Raw genomic sequence first — 14,048 nt, 5'->3', positions numbered from 1 at the left:
CTCGGCCTAAGATCATCTTTTTTATTTCATCAAACATTTGGGCAATATAATGTGTTTTAGTGCATTAAAAGTAAAAAACAATGTTTGAAAAATCGCTGCACAAGTACTGTGTGGGGGAAAAAAAATGAAAACACACACCATTTTAATCTGTAGGGCCTTTGCTTTAAAAAATATATAATGTTTGGGAGTTCAAAGTAATTTTCCTGCATGTAAACAAAAAGTGTCAGAAAGAGCTTTGTCTTCAAGTGGCTAGAAGAGTGAATGATGTGTGACATAAGCTTCTAAATGTTGTGCATAAAATGGCAGGACAGTTCAAACCTCCCTCCCAAATTACTCCATTTTGGAAAGTAGACACCCCAAGCTATTTGCTGAGAGGCATGTTGAGTCCATGGAATGTTTTGTATTTTGCCACATGACAAACACTTTATTTTTTTTGCACAAAGTTGTCACTAAATGATATATTGCTCAAACATGCCATGGGCATATGTGAAATTACACCACAAAATACATTCTGTTGCTTCTCCTGAGTACGGGGATACCACATGTGTGAGACTTTTTGGGAGCCTGGCTGTGTATGGAACCCCCGAAAAACCAAGCACCGCCTTCAGGCCTTCTAATGGCACGTACACACGATCAAATTGTCTGGCGTAGTTGGTCCGGCAAACAATCCACCTGACTTTATAACGAACGAACTTGGCCACACACGAACACTCCGAAAGTCCAGCAATTTCGAACGGGATCACGTACGGCGGGACTAGAAAAAGGAAGTTTAATAGCCAGTAGCCAATAGCTTCCTTCTCGTATTTGCTTCAGAGCATGTGTCATTCTTAGTCCGCCGAAATAGCACACTGACGAATGGATTGTCCGCTGAAAGTGCATTGTGGTGACCAGGAGATAACCTCAGCATAGAGCCAATCAAAAGAGGGGGTGTGCCTCTGTAACTAAGGATAACCAATAACCAGCGGAAACCTGGGTGAGGAAATAACTTGGAATTGGATTATCTCATGGTGAAGAGCCCCTACGGCCATGGACAATAGAACCGACTTATGAGTCACATGGGCAGGCTGTAAAGGTCTCCCGTCAAGATCTTCAATGGCAAATGGAGTGTCACGCAGCTGCAGGGGAATCGAGTGCCGCGAAACAAATGCAGCATCAATGAACAGGCCTGCAGTCCCAGAGTCGATTAGAGCCTGTATCTCAATGGACGACTCAGCCCAAGAAAGGGTGACCGAAACCAGGGGCTTATCCTTCTGGATAACTGGGGACGAAACAACGGCACCTAAGGTCTGTCCATGACAGGACCTTAAGGTTCAGGCGTTCCCTGGATGGGTAGGACAAGACTTTAAAAAGTGACCGGCCTGGCCACAATAAAGGCACAATCTCTCCCTCCTCCTAAAGGCTCTCTCATCCGCGCGTCCGAGAGACGCGTAAAGCCCAGGTGCATGGGTTCATCCTCACTGACCGACTCGGTACCAGGAGACATGGGAGGTGAGGGAGCCATGGGTGGGACTACAAAGCTCTTACAGGAGGCTTCCGCAAGCGCTCCCTAAGAGAAAGTCTGAGTCTAGTGTCAATGAGGATGGCAAACGAGATCAAGCTCTCCAGCTCAGTGGGTATATCTCGGGCTGCTATCTCATCCTTGATGGAATCCGAGAGACCCTGAGAAAAAGCAGCCACGAGGGCCTCATTGTTCCAAGCAACCTCTGCTGCCAGAGTACGGAATTCAATGGCGTAGTCGGCAACAGTTCTCGTACTCTGATGGACATGAGGCACTTGGCAGCAGAAACGGAGCATGCGGGAACGTCAAATACCCTTTTAAACTCAGGGTAACTCAAGACAACAGGTTTTTGTGTCTCCCATAGAGGGTTAGCCCAGGCCAAGGCTCTCTCAGAAAGCAAACGTATCACAAAATCTACTTTGCTTCTGTCCATGGGAAACGCCTGGGGCAGCATCTCGAAGTATATTTCAACCTGATTGAGAAACCCTCTGCATTGAACTGGATCACCCCCAAATCGCTGGGGAAGTGGAGCGGAACCAGACATACCTCTTATAGCGGTAGTACTCAAGGCGGGTGCCTGCACAGAGACTGGTGCAGCAGCAGGGACGGCCTGCGATTCAGGTTGTACCGGAGCAGCCACAGTGGGGGATTCCAGGTGAGCCGTGCGACTCAGAAGCGTTTGTAACGCCAAGGCAAACTGATCCATGCGGTGATCTTACTCATCCAATCTGGAAAAAAATATTACCAATAAGTGGATCGACTGTATCTTCTGAATTCATGGCCTTAGCCTACTGTCAGAAACCATGAATCAGACCGAGACAGAAGTACAATTAAATCACACTTGTTTATTAATAAAAATGAAAACGGTAAATAGAGAAAGCGTATACAAAGCATAGCCAGAGTCCAGTAGTCAGCCAGTCAGCCAGTCCAGAGTTCAATAACCAGATCGGGTAATCAGCCAGGCCAGAAGTCAGGGATCCAAGTGGAGCAACAGCAAGCAGGATAAGGAGCCAGAAGGGATGTCAGCAATCCAGTCTTTAAACAGAACCACAGGAGATGGTTTCTTGTGATGTGACCAAGTCGAAGGCAGATAAGAAGTGAGCTGGACAGCTTTAAGTAGGCAGGTCCGACAAGCTGGATAAGGAACAGCTGGTAACTGTGGAGAGAGATGAGAGCTGGTAATTAGCCGACAGCTGAGCAGCCAGCCCAGAGAAGGAAGGGCTAAGCCAGTCCTGGCACGCGCATCCCTGTTCCTTCGGTGGCGGCGTGTCACGGAGACACCGCTCGCCACCAAGGGGGGTGAACAGCCATTGGGTATGGCTATTTACCACTTGATCGGCCATGATCCATTCATAGCCGATCACTAAATGTAAACAAACTGTGGTAACGAGATGTTACCGGGTTCTCCTCCTCACACACCGATCGTGTCTGAGAAGGAGATTGCGGTAACATCTCATTACCGCTTAGTGTACACACCAATTACACTGACTGTCCCCCCAATAAAGAGGACCTGTCATCACCCATCATAGTACCTGTCACTCACAGTCCATCTGAGTACCTGTCACAGTCCATCAGAGTACCCGAGTACCTGTCACAGCCCATCTGAGTATCCGAGTGTGACAGACCTAGCTGGGACACAGGCTTTTTGAGAGGACTGAATGCGAGCCTCTTGCCGACTGATTATGAGCTCTGGATTTTAAGGGGCACAGGGTGAATGAGAACCCCACTATAATCTGTGCTAGTCAGATTCAATGCTGTATATATAATGCGTGTTGTCTCATGCTGTTGGGACACAAACTGTTAGATGCTAATGTCATGAACTCCAGCCACCTGTCTGTTGTGTAAATTAGTCTAGTCTGGCTTGTAGGAGTATTCACACATTGTTGTTTGTGCTAATTGGAATCCACTAATCCACTAATTGGAACAATCATTAATTCACGACTGGACTACGCAAACTCGCTTTACATAGGATTACCACAATATCAACTTGCGCGATTACAACTGATCCAAAACACGGCGGCAAGGCTGATAACAGGAAAAAAACCCTGGGAATCCATTTCTCCTTCACTGAGGAGCTTACATTGGCTAACCGTAAAAAATCGGATCACGTTCAAGACCCTTTGCCTCACCCACAAATGCGTGCATAGAGAAGCTCCGCAATACCTAATGGAGAAAATAAATCATTACACACCAAACCGCAGTCTTCGATCAGCCAACAAAAACCTCCTCCTCGTGCCCAAAGCCCGGTATAAATCCAAGGGGGATCGGAGATTCGCTGTCCAAGGGCCTCGGCTATGGAATGCTCTACCAATAAACATCCGCCTGGAAGAAAATCACCTGGCTTTTAGGAAAAAACTCAAGACCTTCCTCTTTTAGCAGATGATCAAAGCTCGCCACAGCGCCTAGAGGCGATTCAGTTCGCATTGTGCGCTATATAAGTATTTCATTCATTCATTCATTCAATTAACCCTGTGTTTATGTTTATGGTAATTTTTATTGAATTGTTAGTGAGCTAGGAGCCGAAAAGTCTTATCCCTCAGTCAACTATTCTGAGTGTTGATTTAGATAATTAGCTCATGCTAATTAGGTTAGGTTTTAGTCTTCTACTGTATTATAAATACTTGGCATTTTGGTTCTAATAAATGAGTCCATGTTGAGCAGCTAAGCGAGTGTCGTCTTGCTTTGTGCTTGTGAGCGGTTGGAATATCTGATCTCTATATTCAGACTTGGGAAGCGGTATACTGACAGAATACCTCAATCGGAGTGTGGGATCGGTTCCGTCACACAGAGTACCTGTCACAGCCCATCAGAGTACCCGAGTACCTGTCACAGCCCATCAGAGTACCCGAGTACTTTTCACAGTCCATCAGAGTACCCGAGTACCTTTCACAGTCCATCAGAGTACCCGAGTACCTGTTACAGTCCATCTGAGTACCTGTCACACTCCATATGAGTACCCGAGTACCTGTCAGTCCATCTGAGTACCTGTCACGGTCCAACTGAGTATCCAAGTACCTGTCACAGTCCATCAGAGTACCCGAGTACCTGTCACAGTCCATCAGAGTACCCGAGTACCTGTCACAGTCCATCAGAGTACCCGAGTACCTGTCACAGTCCATCAGAGTACCCGAGTACCTGTCACACTCCATATGAGTACCCGAGTACCTGTCAGTCCATCTGAGTACCTGTCTTGGTCCAACTGAGTATCCAAGTACCTGTCACAGTCCATCAGAGTACCCGAGTACCTGTCACAGTCCATCTGAGTACCTGTAACACTTCATATGAGTACCCAAGTACCTGTCAGTCCATCTGAGTACCTGTCACAGTCCAACTGAGTATCCAAGTACCTGTCACAGTCCATCAGAGTACCCGAGTACCTGTCACAGTCCATCTGAGTACCTGTCAGTCCATCTGAGTACTTGAGTACCTGTTACAAACCATATGAGTACCTGAGTACCTGTCACAGTTCATCTGAGTACCCGAATACCTGTCGCAGTCCATATGAGTACCTATCACCGCCCTTCAAAGTACCCGAATACCAGTCACCAGCCCATCAGAGTACCTGTCACCAGCCCATCAGAGTACCCGAGTACCTATCTACAGCCCATCAGAGTACCCGAGTACCTATTTGCAGCCCATGCCTCATAGAATATATGTTGGGGTGTTCGCTTTCTAAAATGGGGTCATTTTGTGGGTAATTCCACTGTCCTGGTGCTTCAGGACCTTCAAAAGTGTGATGGGTAGGAATGAAATGAGATGTGTAATTTATGCTCCTAGAACGCCTGAAGGTACTACTTCAATGTTGGGCCTCTGTATGTGGCCAGGCTGTGTAAAAGTATCACACATGTGGTATTGCCATATTCGGGAAGAGCAGCAGAATGTGTTTTGGGGTGTAATTTTTATACATGCTATGTGTTAGAAATATCTTATAAATGGACAACTTTGTGTAAAAAAAAAAAATGCGGTTTCATTTTTTTTCCCACATTTTCCAAAAACTTCTGTAAAAAAATTAACCATTCAATAGACTTATTCGGCCTCATAGATAATACGTTGGGGTGTTTTCTTTCCATAATGGGGTTATTTTGTGGGCAATTCCATTGTCCTGGTGCTCCAGGCCTTCAAAAGTGTAATAGGTGGTTGTGAAATTATGTGTCATTTTTGCTCGTAGAACACCTGATGGTGCTACTTCAATGTTGGTGCTCTGTGTGTGGCCATGCTGTGTAAAAGTCTCACACATGTGGTATCGCCATACTCGGGAAGAGTAGCAGAATGTATTATGGGGTGTAATTTGTTGTATGCATATTCAGTGTGTGAGAAATAACCTGATAAGATGACAATTTTGTAAAAAAAAAAAAAAATAAATATCTTAATTTTGCAAAGAATTGTGGGAAAAAATTACAACTTAAAAAACTCATCATGCAGCTTACTTAATACCTTGGAATGTCTACTTTCTAAAAAGGGGTCATTTTGGGGGGTATTTTTACTTTACTGACTTGTTCATGTCTCAAGAAATGAGATACACCTGATGTACTGAAGGCCTGATCAGATGTGATCAATTTTCAGTGATTGGCACCATAGTTTGTAGACTCTATAACGTTCACAAAGACCAAATAATATACACCAATGTGGGTTATTTTTTACCAAAGATATGTAGCAGTATAAATTTTGGCCAAAATGTATGAAGAAAAATTATTAATTAGCAAAATTTTATGAAAGAAATTTATAGCACAAAAAAAATAAAAAACCCACTAGTTATTACCACTAAAAGAAAGCTCTATTTGTGTGGAAAAAAGGACGCAAGTTTCATATGGGTACAGTGTTGCATGACTGAGTAATTGTCATTGAAACTGTGAGAGCGCTGAAAGCTGAAAATTGGTCTGGACAGGAAGGGGGTGTAAGTGCACTGTATTGAGGTTAAAGTTCATTTAAAAATAAAAAAAGATGTGGAGGTCACATGTTTCTTGTGACAGTGGAGCTCCAGGTGCAGAGATTGACAATAAAGTTCAGTAAAAAAAAAAAAGTGAAGTGGAGGCCACGTGGTTCCTGTCATTGGTGGAGCTCCACTCTGCAGCTAGACCTCCTTGTCAGGAAATGCAGATGTGGCAGTAAACATGTCACCAATGTTTATTAAATGTTTGTGACATTAAAGTTCATTAAACAAAAAAAAAAAAAAAAACAGTTGAGCTCCAACTACAGTCATTCATTGTTACAATAAAGTTAAAAAAATAAAATAAAAGTGAAGTGGAGGCCACATGCTTGCTGTCAAACGTGGAGCTCCACTCTGCAGCCAGACCCTTCTCTCACGGAGTGTAAATTACCGTACCCCAGCAGAGTTGCTGTTTCGTAGCAATGCGCCTTTTATAAAACCATTCTCCTTTTCAGAAATAGAAAGGCTGCAATAGCTTATGAAACACGGAAACAATCACAGCCTCTCAAAAAAAAAAGGGAGGGGGGGAGAAAGAAATCTAAATCCTACAGACAGATCTAGATAACGTTTATTTCATTTAGTAACTTAGGAAGGATTTATTTTATTGGCGTTCATCTTTACCTTATGAGCAAGTCAGAAGGGAAGAAGAAACCAATGCACAACAGACGAAACCATTTGTTTACAAATGTAAGGGAAACGCAAACCGCTTGAATCACTTTTTTTTTTTTTTTTTTTATAGTTCAGTGACACCTCTGCCACTTCTACATACATAATACAGATACATTTATCATTCACTTTTAATTATCAAAGAAAAAAAAAACTTGGACCATAATTTTCAATGTGACATTAGTAAAGTTATATTGCTTTTCCTGGTGCCTCCATGGCAGCATACCTGTGATGAGCTCCGCCTCCGGAGTCCTCCCCTCAGGATAGTTAATACATTATAAAATAAAGAACCACACTTCCCCAGCATTCTCCTTTTTTTCCCTCATACCTGATGGATAGTGGTGTTGTGTGTCTTTACCTCTGCTATGTGCAGCTTCCATCTGGGTTCAGGCCTCTCCCAGATGCGGTCCCGTTTCTTGGGCTGCTAAAAGCGCTGATAAGGAGGGGAGCCCCTTCCAAGGGTCTTTTGAGGCAGCAGCGGTCTCCCATCTTGGAGCATTGAGTCCTGCAGATCAGGTTTGGCTGGTACTCTTCTCTGTGGGTGTAGGTAAGGCAGCTTTGCTTTCCTATTTTGTGGTCTTGCCGTGTTTCATATTGCCTTCTTGTCTTTTTTCCTTTTTCTCTGCTCTTTGGTCTTGTAGCGTCCCTCACATGCGGCGAGCGCATGCACCATTGGTATTTGCTTTTCTCTATTCCTCGTAGGTTCCTAATGTGGGGGCAGGCACCGACGACGCTGTTGGTTGTATGCCGCTTGCGCAAGAGGCTGATGCCTTCAGCGCCATTTTGCTTGAGGGAAATTCCCTGTGATTTTCTCCCTCACTGCAGTTTTCTTAGGGGGCGGGTTCCCGGCGGAGTTCTTACACCTTTCCCTCCTTTGCTGGCTCTATTTATGGTATGAGGGAGGGTTAGTGTATTACTGTGCAGTGGTCTAGCAGGTCCTTACCTTGAGTGCTCTTTGATTTCAATCATGTGCTGAAGTTCTGGTGGGTATCAGCGGTTACTATTTAAAATTTGCTTTTGAACAAAATGTTCCTGTAATAAAAGGGGAAGGAGGACGGAGGGACAGGGTGGGTGTGGCATGTAAATCTTTCTTAGATTTTTCTGTCCATAGGAATGTGTTCTTTTAAGAAAAAAAAAAAGAAGATTGGGGGGGGGGGGGGGGGGAGAAGAGTCTCTTTCTCCCTTCCTCATTTTGGTATATTTAATTTCTCTTTTTGTTTCCATCTTTCTCTATTGCCTTTATGCTACTACCTGCCCCACGGTAATGAGTCAGCCGCCATTAGTTCAAGACCCTCACTTCTTTAGGTAAAAGCATACACTTCGTTCTCGCGGTTTTAAAAGAAAAAAAAGACAATCATTTTTTATTGGAGTTAAGAGTGCCTTGGGCTGTTACTCGTTTCAGCCCTATATGCCAAAAAGAGTCTAACAAGACTTCTGGCTGCCACAAGGGTCATTTACAGCCAAGTTCTAGTCACAGCTGTCCAGCTAGCTCACAACGTGTTTCGGGGGAAAGGTCGGCTTCAAAGAGACCCCGTTTGCCTAGTTCTCCCGCACGCGAATGCTCTAAGAGGTGTCGGGCTTGGGGAGCCACCCCTATGACAGGTAAGTTGATCTGCAGAGACTGTCGGAGCTATGCCGAACAGGGTGGAGGCCCGGCAAATAAACTTAATCAAAGACTCGCTAGCAGAGCTAATGGATGCCACGTCTTCTCAGCCGGTCGCAGCTACTGGGCAGGACCCGACTTCAGATTCTGTCCTTCCAGACCCTTCCACCTCTGGGCCTGTGATGGCCAGTTCAGTGCCTTCCCTTCTAGTGTCAGGAGACAGAGATGAGTCAGAAGATGATTCCGACTCATCAGGATTCAGCTTTTCTCTAGGACAGCCATTTGTTTTCTGCAGTGACGCAAACGATAGGCTGGGAGGAGACTGAGAATTTTTTTTTTCCTGAATCACCCTTTAGCAGAGTTGAACTGAACCCTTTTGGATACTCCTCCGGTAGCTGATGCTGCAGTGGTTTGCTTAGCCAAGAACATCACCTTGCCAATGGAGGTCTCAGCTTTCTTTAAGGATCCTCTAGATAGGCTGATCAATTTGGTCCTTAAAAAAGGCCTACTAATTGACGGGAGGCTCAGAGAGACCAGCAGTGGCATTAACGTCGGTCTCAAAACGCCACCTGGGTCTGTGTCAGAGAGGTTACCTTGCTGGACGGATGGTTGGCCGCATTGGCGCACGCGTTCCTGTACACCCTCCTGTGGGCACTTGTGTGCATGTGCTATTACGAGAAAGGACTGGATGGGGACTTTAGGATTTTAAAGGCACCAGTAATAAATTTGAAAGAAGTTTCTTTCTAAACAATCAATATTGGTTTTATATAAATTTATTCAAAAAATAGAAAACCATACAGATAGAAAGATTAAAAAGACTGTTAGACATAGGAAAAGGATCTATACACATAGGACAACTGCATCAGTATACATATCAAGGTGCAAATATTACAAAGATTCCATATCTATACAGGGGAACTAATCACCCACAGTAGAACCAAGATAGGTCAGTAGATATTATGATGAAAAACTGATGCAGGATCCAAGGGAAATGCCCGACATGTTTCGCGTTCTTACGGACAACGCTTCTTCTGGGGCGTGATTAAAATTATTTATATACTTCAAAAGACAAAGAGAAAAAAACAAAACATATATGAATACATAGGTATATATGACATCCAATGTTATAAGCAAAACCCCGAAAGGTATACTATATACAGCATTTTCACATTATATAGAGAGAAACTAATATATATATATAGAATTGTATAAAAACACACTTGTCAAGGAAGGGAGCCATGCGGAATTTAGGGGCTATAGGTGCCGGAACATATAAGGGACACTGAAATATGTAGATAGTTCAAAGTAAAAAACTTTTTATGTCCTACCCCAAAACCATCCGTAGGTGGTGCTAAAGGCACACGCATAGATGCTGGCAGTGTACTGCAATGATTAGTTCATATGAATAAAGCTGCAAATAAGGAGTTGTCAGTGTGAAAGAGATTTTACTGCTATGTATATAGGGATGTAAAATATAATTCTGCAGACACTCACCAGTTCTAGTAAAACACAGTCTAGTCCATACGGGGAAATTGGGGAGGAAAAATGCTGATGTCCCTGCTCACCTAGTATCCTGTTGCCATGCAGTGGAATAGAGCTGCATAGATGGCATCTGAAAGAGTAGAATGTGAAATGAAAGGTAGTAAAGGGGAGGGGGAGGGGAGGGGAAGGGGGAAAGAGGAGGGGAAGAGGTCGGGAAAGAGAGGGCAGAGGTATCCACTGCAGAGAGGCTTACCTTCTATATGTATCAGTGTGGAATATCCACCATGCAGCATATGTGACTGCAGGCAGAGTGATGAGAGGTCTGAGGTAGTGATGTCCAGTTCATGAACGAATCGTTCTTTTGAACCGGTTCTTTTTAGTGAACTGGATGAATCGATTCTTTTCAGTGAACTGATTCGTTTGAAACAGTTCACTCTGCACTCAGTACATAGCAGAGCAGCAGAGCTGGCAGTGGTAATATGATCCTAGAGTGAGAGAGCTCGGCCCCTCCCTGCAACCAATCAGCTGACTCAAAGCACAGTGACACTCAGGAACTGGATACAAACTTAAAACAAGAGCCAGGAGTACACAGTACACCGAGTTAAAGAATCGTACAAGTTACCGAGTTAAAGAATCGTACAAGTTACCGAGTTAAAGAATCGTACAAGTTACCGAGTTAAAGAATCATATCAGTTTTTAGAACCCAGTACACTGAAAGAACCACGAGTCACCACCAGTAAAACAATACACTAAACCAATGCGGTAGCAGTAGTGATCAGGTGGTACGGACAGCCTAAGGACCTTTCACACTCATGCGACTTGTCCGGCGACTTGAGACTGCAAAGTCACATGACAAGTCACACCCCATGATTTCCAACGAGTTCAGTTCATATCTGTGCGACTTCAAAGTAGTTTTTGTACTACTTTTGTCTGACTTTGATGCGACTTGTGGCAGAGACCTCAAGATTACACAAACATTGCTTCAAGTCATGGCAAAAATCATGGCAAAAGCACTTGACTTTCAAGTCGCACAAGTGTGAAAATAGCCTTAACGATTGGATTTTACTACCAGGGGTACTTCGCCCATGGTAGTGGTAGTAAAATCTGATCATCATTCCTGCGCATGCGCTGTAAAGACTATGGGAAAATCTGATGGCTAGCAATGTTAACTGGGAAGTTGGCCCATCAGAATGCAGTTCACATGCACAAAAACCCGCTTTTCATTTAGGCTCCATTTCCACTTGTGCAACTTGTCCTGCGACTTTGTGCTCTATGATTTCCAATGAGTATTATTCGTATCTGTGCGACTTCAAAGTAGTTCCTGCACTACTTTGGTCCCACTTTGATGCAACTTGAGATCCATAGACCTCCGGAATACACAGGCATTGCTTTAAAGTCGCATCAAAATTGCGGCAGAATTGTGCAACTTTCAGGCTGCGTTAGCCTGAAAAGCCAGAAAGTTGCACGATTATGCCGCGACTTGAAGCCATGCCTGTGTATTCTGGAGGTTTATGGACCTCAAGTCACATTACAATGGGACCAAAGTAGTGCAGGGACTACTTTGAAGTCGCTGTGACTTGAAGTCGCACAGATATGAATGGTACTCATTGGAAATCGGGTACTTCTTGTCATGCAACTTTGCAGTCCCAAGTCGCAGGACAAGTTGCACAAGTGGAAACAGAGCCTAAATGAAAAGCGGGGTTTGTGTGCATGTGAACTGCATTCTGGGGCAACTTCACAGGTAACATTGCTATCCATCAAATTTGCGGAAACCTAGGCTCAGGGCCGGTTCACACTGCAGCATAGTGCAAAATCGCATGCGATTTGCACTGCAGTGCAAATCACAGGCGATGTCCGTGCAATGCGATTTCAGCAATACAGATAGTATGGTTGAAATCGTATCGCATTCGGACTAAACTCGCACAGGACCCTTTTTTTGGTCCGCACCAGAATCGGATCGCATAGCACTCATGCGATCCGATTCATGTCCAAACTGACACTTCGCAGTGCGACATGCGAACTGAAATGGGGGTGCCATTAACATTGTATGACACTCCCCAGCAGTTCGCATATGTCGTTGTGAACTGTCGTGCGAGTTGGGTGCGATGCAGGAACCCGTCGTGGAATCGCAGGGTTCCCGCATCGCACAAGTGTGAACCCAGCCTAACACAGCTGTTTGTGTATCACCAAAATGCATGACACTGCGCTAATCTGACAACAATGGAATAATTGTCAATTGACAACAATTGTGCTCTGCGCCGATGAACTAAATCAAAGTAAACATTACCAGGACCTGCCAACCTTCTGTGTGAATCAGTCTTCTGATTCTACTCATTTAAGAAGGTTGAATCAGAGCTTCGGTTCACTTGCTTGTCAGTAGACTCAGCAAGTGAACCGAAGAATCGATTCATTGAATCGGTTCATTTCAGTGAGCAGTTCGAAATGAACCGATTCATTTTAAAGATCCGAACTTCCCATCACTAGTCTGAGGGAGACGCTGGTGTTTGCATCTCCCTAAGTACGTGGATGCCCCGCCCACCGCTACTCAGACTGGTCAGAATGCCAATCCGTCAAATGCAGTGGGCCGGCCGAAGCCTCTGAGCATGCCACGCCCCTTCGGAAGACGCCCACACCTCCCCACGAGTGCAGCTGTGTCATACACAGGCACAAGGGGGGCGGGACATCGGGACGTGCATTGCTCAGGGACGGAGCTAGAGAGGGGGGAGCGTAGGAGATGGACCGGCCCCCATCCTCCACTCCTAATGTACCAGAGAGCATATAATGCTAAATGGTGCTTGTCGGCCGCACAGTGTCCAAACGGCCGGCACAGCGCCCCCTACCGCATGGTCCTAATAAGACAGGCATGCTATATACATACAAGCAAAGCATGTAAAACAAAAATCCACACACAAAACGTGAGTTCCAATTTTAAAGTAGCTAGATACACAGACATATATGTACTTCTACTAGACACAAAAGGAGGAGAAACCCCTAAGATTAAACATGCATCTAAAGGTGTATAAAAGAAAGAACGGGGGACGTAAGGGTAGGGGAATAAAAGAAAGGGAGGGAAAATGACAGGAAAAGTATATAGAGGAAAAATGCAGAGAGATGATAACTAAGGGCGTTGTTGTGGTGATTATTGTTTGAAGGAGAAGTATTAGTGAGCCAGAGTACATCATGCTTTCCGTCAATTGCGGACGGATAAGGATTGTTATTGAAACGACAGGCAAGATATAGAAGTTTTAAAGGAACGGTTTGTACGAATGTGATTCGTTTATTCCAGGAGGGAAAGTCGCATTAAGTTTTTCTATCCACAGGGTCTCCCTTCTTAAAATGGCTTTGTCCCAGTCTCCACCTCGGGGGTTAGGTGGTATCACATCCAATGCAATGAATGATATCACTGAGGTATTAAATCTGTGATAGAGGTCTAGATGTCTACTAATGGAAGTAACCATCTTGCCCCCTGATGAGAAGTAGACGTGGTCCCTTATTCGTGCCCTAAAATGTCTAATCGTTTTCCCTATGTAGAAGGCTGAGCATTCGCATGTCATTAGGTAGATGACACCGCGCGTGTCGCAGTCCGCATGAAATTTTGGGGTAAAGGTATCACCGTTAGGTAGAATAAAGGATTGGCCAGTCCTGATCAGGGGGCAAAAAGGGCACCTTCCACATCTATAAATCCCATAGGAGGAACGGCTCCGAGGATTTTCATTAAAATGACTATTAGTGAGAATGTCACGTAGGGATTTGGCCCTGCGGAATGTAATTTGGGGTTTCTTTTCGATGTATTTAGCTACGATAGGGATATGATTTACTATAGCCCCTGGCTTTTAGGCGTTCTTGAAGTGCCTTGGCTTGAGTTTCAAACT

General features: G+C 44.6%; 1 long non-coding RNA gene across 1 annotated transcript; it reads right to left on the bottom strand.

Moving 5' to 3' along the window:
* Nucleotides 1-9,451: 9,451 nt before the first annotated feature.
* On the bottom strand, nt 9,452-10,907 carry LOC143927949 (uncharacterized). The gene is made up of 4 exons (XR_013262354.1): nt 10,430-10,907; nt 10,189-10,306; nt 10,023-10,105; nt 9,452-9,753 (listed from the first exon to the last, which is right to left on the bottom strand). It is a non-coding gene; the product is annotated as an uncharacterized LOC143927949 (long non-coding RNA).
* Nucleotides 10,908-14,048: the final 3,141 nt, after the last annotated feature.

Source organism: Lithobates pipiens, unplaced genomic scaffold (assembly GCF_037356315.1).
Source record: "Lithobates pipiens isolate NorthernLeopardFrog02 unplaced genomic scaffold, aLitPip1_a1.2 Scaffold_23, whole genome shotgun sequence".
In the NCBI taxonomy this organism is placed as follows: Eukaryota; Metazoa; Chordata; class Amphibia; order Anura; family Ranidae; genus Lithobates; species Lithobates pipiens.
The sequence above is the reverse complement of the archived record's forward strand: the minus strand, read 5'-3'. Positions and strand labels throughout refer to the sequence as shown.